The 8,610-nt window shown below is 43.2% G+C and overlaps 1 non-coding gene across 1 annotated transcript; it reads right to left on the reverse strand.

Annotated features, from left to right (window-relative positions):
• Positions 1 to 2,208: 2,208 nt before the first annotated feature.
• LOC140804091 (small nucleolar RNA R71) lies at positions 2,209 to 2,314 on the reverse strand. Its single transcript, XR_012112050.1, has one exon. It is a non-coding gene; the product is annotated as a small nucleolar RNA R71 (small nucleolar RNA).
• Between the last annotated feature and the right edge of the window lie 6,296 nt (positions 2,315 to 8,610).

Consider the following 8,610-nt stretch of genomic DNA (forward strand, 5'->3'; position numbering starts at 1 on the left):
CGTGCGCGCTGATAGGTGGTGTTTTTACGTGTTTATTGCATTAGTTTTAGTTGTGTTTACATTGTGCATGCATGCATTTCATTTACATTTTGTTCATTTTATAGTAATTATTTGCATTTTATCATGTCTCACTTGTGTGTGATGAATCTGCAGGAAAAAATGGTCGGAGAACGAAAATCAGAGCGAAAGGTGGAAGACTCAAGAATTTGGACAGAACAAGCGGCGCCCGAGCGGTACATTTCTACCGCCCGGGCGCGAGAAGTGAATAACTGAAGGACCAAGACAGAAATTTGGCGCTCGGGCGGTGCTTTTCTACCGCCCGAGCGCGAGAAAATGCCTCCGAAGTCATCCTTACAGAAAGTTGGCGCCCGAGCGGTACTTTTATACCGCTCGAGCGCGAGAAGTTGAAGTGCCAAGACAGGAAGTTGGCGCTCGGGCGGTGCTTTTCTACCGCCCGAGCGCGAATGCCGCACCAGCCGAGGGAAGTTACAGAGAGTGTGGCGCTCGAGCGGTACTTTTCTACCGCCCGAGCGCCGCCTATTTTTGGAAGATTATTGTGCGCGATTTCTTACCTTAATTTGGGAGTGTGGCTGCTATGGAAAGATTATTGGTCGACTTTTGAGGATCAATCAGGGATTTTGGCAGCCGGGATCGAGTTTGGAGAGAGCTTTGGCACTTGGATTGAAGATTCGACGGTTTCCGGGCATCGTTCTTCGCAGATTTCGTCACGTCTCGTATTTCTAGTTTATTTTTCTTTATTTAAATATTGTTTTGCTTATTTTAATTATGAATTCTAGTAGCTAAACTTTCATATTTGTTGGGATTAAAGGGGATCCTACCCCAAAACTTTGATCTAGTTAATTCATATTTCGATTTGTGATTTGTTCTTGGTTATACTATTGTTTTATTGTGTTGTTAGAGCGTAGCTAACTTTAACACCGTTTTTATATCGCGAGTGAGTTCGAGAGAATAACTTGTGATAAGAACTAGTAGCATAATTCGCGGATCTACAATTTGCATAGATATAAGAAATTGGATACGTGCCGATAGTCATAGTCCTTAGGGTCGAAAACTAGGGGATTTCATCAATCGAAATGCGATTCATTCTTGATAAATAATTAAAGACATTTAATTACTTCATTGAGTGAATTAGTTTGGCATAGCTCGAGAGAGTGTGTTCAATTGAATAGGAAATCCTGTCGGAAGCGTAGAACACAATCGAACGAATTAATTAATTAATAAGGGGTAGGTGAACCAGAATTCCCAACAAATTCTTTTATCATTTGAAATTTAATCAATCGATTTAGCAATCATATTTTATCATTTAATCTTTGAACTTGTTTATTTAATTTTCTTGCATTTTATTAGTTATAACACAACCAATCACTTTTCGTCGCTAAAGTTTTAATAACTAAAATAATAATTGTTAAATACAGTCTTCAGTGGAACGATACTCGTATTCACATACACTATATTATTACTTGACATCGTGCACTTGCGATTACTTTTTGAGCATACAAAATCATATTTTATTGGGAAATTCACAGTGCAAGTTTTGCTCGACCAAGTTTTTGGCGCCATTGCCGGGGACTGTTAATCTACAATTATTTTTTTAGTTATTTTCTTTAGTGTATTTTATTTTTATTGAACTAACACTCCATATTTTAATTCAGATATCTCTTCCGGTGCATGCCAAAGTCACTTGACTTGGAGCTTGAGTGTGACCCTGAAATTGAAAGGACTTTCCGCAGGCGAAGACAACAGCAAAGACTTAAGGAACTGATGGAGAGGCACGAACAAGAGCAGGAGGCGGAGCGCCAAAACGAGAGACGAATTGAGATGCCACGCCGCATACCCATGTTAGAGTATGCCCAGCCTTCTTTGGATGGTGCACGCCCCATCATTGTGAGGCCGATTGTGCGGGCAAACCAATTCGAAATCAAACCAGCCATTATCCAGATGATTCAGAACACCGTCCAATTTGGAGCATCATCAGAAACACACACATCGCGGATTTTCTTGAGATTTGCGATACTTTTAAATTTAATGGAGTTTCTGATGATGCTGTTAGACTGCGTTTATTTCCTTTCTCTTTGCGTGATAAAGATAAAGCTTGGTTGAATTGTTTACCTGTAGGTTCGATCGCTACATGGGAGGACATGGCGAAGGCGTTTCTCATCAAATACTTTCCTCCATCGAAGACCATGAAGCTGCGGGCAGACATCACAACATTTGCTCAGTTCGATCAAGAGTCACTATATGAGGCGTGGGAGCGTTTCAAAGATCTATTACGAAGATGCCCACATCACGAGTTGCCACTTGGGTTAGTCGTTCAAACCTTCTATTATGGCTTACTTACTCCTAATCGTACTATGATAGATGCTGCTGCTTGTGGAAATCTATTGAGAAAAACTGCTGAGGAAGGATATGAGCTACTGGAGGAGATGGCTGCTAGCAGTTATCACCCTCAATATGACAGGAACAATCAGCGGAAAAGTGCAGGGGTTCACCAGGTAACTGATCTATCTGATATTACTGCACAACTTGATGTCTTAAACAGGAAACTGGATGGCTTGAACATGGTTGGCACGGCTATGCGTCTTCAAGAGATATTCTGTGAGAAATGTGGAGGTGAACACGATGCGCCGGACTGTCAAGCTGACAACCCCTTCTATGTGCAAAACGAGGTATTGGTCAATCATGTGGGAGTCAACCACCGTCCAAGGAATGATCCGTATTCGAATTCATACAATCCTGGATGGAGGCAACATCCCAACTTCTCATGGGGTGGCCAAAACAGTCAGAATCGACCACAGGGAGGACAACAATATGGAAAACAGCCGATGTACAGATCCGATCCTCTCAAAGAAGAAAAGTCTAACTTGGAGCAGATGATGTCTAAATTTATTTCGTCCACTGAAACTCGACTCCAAAACCAAGACGCATCAATAAAGGGACTAGAGACTCAGATTGGACAGTTGGCCAAGATGATAGCAAATCGAGAGCCGGGCACCTTGCCAAGTAACACAGAGACTAATCCAAAAGAGCAAGTGAAGGCCATTGAGTTGAAGAGCGGAAAAGTTTTGGAGCCTAGAGAAAAAGAGAAAAGCCAAGTGCCGGATGAACATGCTGCGACATCTCAAGGTAAGTCATCTAACTCTACACCAGCACTCACTGCACAACCTAAGATTGTTATCCCTCCGCCTTTTCCTGCAACATTAAAAAAGGCAAAACTAGATGCACAATTCGGTAAGTTTTTAGAGGTATTTAAAAAATTGCATATTAATATTCCTTTTGCCGATGCTTTGATGCAAATGCCTAGTTATTCTAAATTTTTGAAGGACATCTTAGCCAACAAGAAAAAATTGGAGGATCACATGACGGTAAATTTGACCGAAAGTTGCTCTGCTTTGGTGCAAAACAAAATCCCACCAAAACTAAAAGACCCAGGGAGTTTTTCTATCCCTTGCATGATTGGTGATGTAGTTTTTCGTAAAGCATTGTGTGACCTTGGTGCAAGTATTAATCTTATGCCTCTATCTGTTTTCAGGAAACTCGGATTAGGAGAGCCTAAGCCGACGAGGATGTCCTTGCAACTGGCTGACAGGTCTGTCAAGTACCCCCGCGGAGTGATTGAGGATGTGCTAGTAAAAGTGGACAAATTCATTTTTCCTGCAGACTTCGTGGTGCTCGACATGGAGGAGGATACAGAGATGCCTCTAATTTTGGGGAGACCATTCCTTGCAACTGGCAAGGCACTTATTGATGTGCAAGAGGGAAAGTTGAGATTGAGAGTGGGCGAAGAAGAGATTACATTTGATGTTTTTAATGCACTTAGGCACACACTGCATTCTGATAGTTGTTTTAGAATTGATGCTTTTGACTCTCTTGTATCCAACTATGTGCAGGATGCTCTTAGGGACCCTTTGGAGGCCACTATCAATACTGAATTGGGAGAAGAGGAGTTAGACGAAGAAAGAGCTGAAATTGTGGCACACTTTAATGCCAACCAACCATGGAGAAGGCCAATGAGGATGCAACTGGAGGATCTAGGAGAACGAAGAGATTTGACCCCTCAAAGGTCAAGCATCGAGGATCCACCAACGCTTGAGCTAAAGCCGTTGCCTCAACACCTCAAGTACGTATACTTAGGTGAGAATAACACTTTACCTGTCATTATTTCTGCTGCTTTGACAGATGTGATGGAGGACAAGCTGTTGGAAGTTTTGAAAGCGCACAAGGGTGCATTTGCGTGGAAGGTGGCAGATATCAAAGGAATAAATCCATCCGTCTGCATGCAAAAGATCTTGATGGAAGAGAAGTACTCACCTCTTGTGCAACCTCAAAGACGATTAAATCCAAAGATGCAAGAGGTAGTAAAGGTTGAAACAATTAAGCTTCTCGACGCAGGTATTAGCTATCCTATATCTGATAGTGCATGGGTAAGTCATGTTCAGTGTGTGCCAAAGAAAGGTGGGATTACTGTTATCACAAATGAAAATATTGAATTAATACCCACTAGGACTGTTACGGGATGGCGTGTGTGCATTGATTATAGGAAATTGAATGATGCTACCCGTAAAGACCACTTTCCCCTTCCCTTTATTGATCAAATGCTTGAGAGGTTAGCGGGTCATGAGTTCTATTGTTTTTTAGATGGGTATTCTGGGTATAACCAAATCATGATTGCGCCCGAGGACCAAGAGAAAACCACTTTCACTTGTCCTTATGGCACTTTTGCTTTTAGACGGATGCCATTTGGTTTGTGTAATGCCCCTGCCACTTTTCAGCGATGCATGACTGCTATATTCCATGATATGATTGAAACTTTTCTTGAGATATTTATGGATGACTTCTCGATTTTTGGCTCGTCTTTTAATGATTGTTTGCAGAACTTGCAGGTAGTGTTGAGGAGATGTGAGGAGACAAACTTGGTGCTTAATTAGGAAAAATGCCACTTTATGGTACAAGAGGGAATTGTCCTAGGGCACAAGGTTTCGGGGCACGGAATAGAGGTGGATAAGGCGAAAGTTGAAGTTATCAAGAACTTACCACCTCCGGCTTCTATAAAGGGAGTTAGAAGTTTTCTAGGCCACGCCGGTTTTTACCGACGTTTCATCAAAGATTTTTCTGCAATTGCAAAACCTTTATCTTCTCTACTCATGAAAGATGTGCCTTTTGATTTCAATTCTGATTGTTTGCAGGCATACGAGAAGTTGAAAGAGCGCTTAGTGATGGCTCATGTCTTGGTGGCACCGGATTGGGATCTACCCTTCGAGATCATGTGCGATGCTAGCGATACTGCGGTAGGTGCTGTCCTCGGACAAAGACAAAACAAGGTATTTCACACCATATACTATGCAAGTAGGACTCTAGATGAAGCACAATTGAATTATGCCACCACCGAAAAAGAGTTACTTGCAGTAGTGTTTGCACTTGACAAGTTTCATGCTTATCTTGTTTTGTCGAAAGTAATTGTGTTTACTGATCACTCTGCCCTTAAATATTTACTTGCAAAGAAAGATGCAAAGCCACGCTTACTTCGGTGGATTTTATTATTGCAAGAATTTGATGTGGAAATAAAAGATAAGAAGGGTGTTGAGAATGTGGTTGCAGATCATTTGTCTAGATTAGAATTTATCAGTAATGATTGTGTGACTGATGCGATTAATGATTGGTTTCCGGATGAGAAGTTGTTTGAGGTAAAAAAATTTCCATGGTATGCAAATCTTGCGAATTTTCTTGTTACAGGCTCACCTCCCCCAAATCTAACATTTCACCAAAGAAAGAAATTCTTTTCGGACGTGAAATATTATTTTTGGGAGGAACCTTTCTTGTTTAAGATTTGTGCAGATTCTATGATTCGGAGATGTGTGGCGGAGGAAGAGATGGGATCGATTCTTACTCATTGCCATGACCGTGAGGTAGGTGGTCACTTTGGACCAACGAGGACGGCATCTAAGGTACTCGAATGTGGGTTTTATTGGCCAATCCTCTTTAAAGATGCTCGTTCTTATGTGCTAGCATGTGATAAATGCCAACGGACAGGTAACATCTCTAACCGTCACGAAATGCCTTTAAATAATATCATTGAGTGTGAGGTTTTTGATGTGTGGGGAATAGATTTCATGGGACCGTTTCCCAGTTCTTTCACGAAAAAATACATTTTGGTGGCGGTGGATTATGTGTCTAAGTGGGTAGAGGCGGAAGCATACGCCACTAATGATGCTCAAGTGGTTCTAAATTTTTGAAGAAAAACATTTTTAACCGCTTTGGAACACCACGAGCAATCATTAGTGATGGTGGCACTCATTTTTGCAACAAACTCTTTGAAAAATTTTTAAGCAAATATGGTGTCACACATAAGATCTCTACCCCTTATCACCCCCAGACGAGTGGTCAAGTGGACGTGTCGAACCGAGAGATAAAGAGAATTCTGGAGAAAGTGGTAGGCGTCAGTAGGAAAGACTGGTCGGTGAGGTTAGATGATGCTCTATGGGCATATAGGACTGCTTTTAAAACACCTATAGGCACTACACCGTATAGGTTGTTATTTGGTAAAGCATGTCATTTACCTGTCGAGTTGGAGCATCGGGCATATTGGGCAACAAAAGCGCTGAACTTTAATTTTACTGATGCAGGTGAACAGCGTTTGCTTCAATTGGACCAGTTGGAGGAGTTCCGCAATTTGGCTTACGATCTTGCACTGTCTTACAAGGAGAAAACCAAAAAGGCTCATGACAAAAGAATCATCGAGAGAGAATTTAAGGAGAGTGAAAGTGTTCTGCTCTACAACTCCCGGTTGCGCTTGTTTCCCGGTAAATTGAAGTCGCGATGGTCCGGTCCATTCGTGATCTCGAAAGTTTATCCATCGGGAGCTGTGGAATTGAAAGATGGAAAAGATGGGACATTTACGGTCAATGCCCAGCGCCTAAAGCACTACATGGGTGGCACAGTTGAGCCACAACTTGGAATCACACGGTTCCAAGAGAATCCGAACTGAGACGGACCGACAGTCAAGCTCTCGACTATAAATTGAGAACTCTTCTTTTTCCCTTATCTTGCATTTAATTCAATTTCGATTATTGTCATCTTTATTCGTATTTATTGTTAATCTCGTTTCTTGTTCTTCAATTTTGTTTCAAAAAATATATATATAAAAAAAGAAAAAAAAATATTTTCTCGATTCTGGCAGAAAGTTGGCGCTCGGGCGGCATTTTTATACCGCTCGAGCGCGAAACTTCCCTTGGCTTACAGAAAGTTGGCGCTCGGGCGGTGATTTCCTACCGCTCGAGCGCGCCCGCTTACCTCTGACTTTTACGTCCAGAGAGGTTGGCGCTCGAGCGGTAACTTTTTACTGCTCGAGCGCGATTACTTTATATGTGCGATTTCCTTTCCTTTTCTTCATTCTGCTCGCACATCTCCCCCAATTTCTCCCCAAATCCCTAACCCTCTTCCACTCTACTCTCAAATTTTTGCAGGCAATCTCACCTACCATCAAGACTCAAGCATCGTGGGCAAGCTCATCCTTCGGAATTCAAGCGTCATCTTCTCCGATTCCCCCAAAATCTCTCTTATCCACTACCATGGCTCCAAAGAAGAAACAAAGAGGTACTTCCGCTTCTTCGACTTTTGATAGGCATCGCTTTGTTAGTGAGGGAGCTCGGGCTAGGTATGAGCATGCCAAGATAAATAGAAATCCGATAGTAGAGAGGGGATTCCGAAAAGAATCTGCCGATAGGCACATAGGAACTCGGATAGAATTGGAACGGCGCGGATGGGAAACTTTTTCCAATCAACCTAAGGCGGCGGTAGTTTCGGTGGTGCGTGAATTTTACGCGAATGCTATGGAGGGGAGAAATGGGACGGTGTTTGTTCGGGGTGTACATGTCCCGTGTGACTCGGCAACTATCAATGCACTGTTGGAAACGACGGAGGTCGACAACTCTCGTTTTGAGGCTTTAGCTGCTGACCCGAACTATGACTTGATTATCACCGCGCTATGCCATCCGGGTGCGGGTGCGATGTGGAAACCAGTGGGCGGACCGCCGAGCTGTTTCGACGAGAAATTCTTGACCGTTGACGCTGCCATGTGGTACTTATTTGTGGCCCGACGGATGATGCCGGTCTCGCTTAAGAGCGAGGTCCAAAAGGAACGAGCGGTTCTCCTTTTTGCGTTAACTCACGGCTACGACGTGAATGTGGGCACACTTATCCACTCTCAAATCATATTGTGTTCTCGCAACAGTCACGTCGGTCTGTTCTTCCAGACAATTATATCCGAGTTGTGTGCCCGTGCGGGAGTTCTATTCCGGGACGACGAGGAGTGGATTCAACCCATGAAGCCGATTTCCATCGAAGACGATAAGCGAAAGCATGCCAAGTGACAGATTGACTTCCCCACTGAGGAGGAAAATTTAGGTGGCTCTAGCGCCGCCGCTCCACGCCGCCGCCCACCACAACCCCGCAGGCGAACGACGAATGATAAAATGGATGAAAATCTAGCCTTCCAAGCTCATCAGGGCCAGTTCAATTCGTACGTCGCAGACCATTTGTCTCACCTGGACTACATGATGCGCTCTATGCTTGTGCACGGGGGCGTTGACCCGT

This window comes from Primulina eburnea, chromosome 10, assembly GCF_022965805.1.
Source record: "Primulina eburnea isolate SZY01 chromosome 10, ASM2296580v1, whole genome shotgun sequence".
Classification (NCBI taxonomy): Eukaryota; Viridiplantae; Streptophyta; class Magnoliopsida; order Lamiales; family Gesneriaceae; genus Primulina; species Primulina eburnea.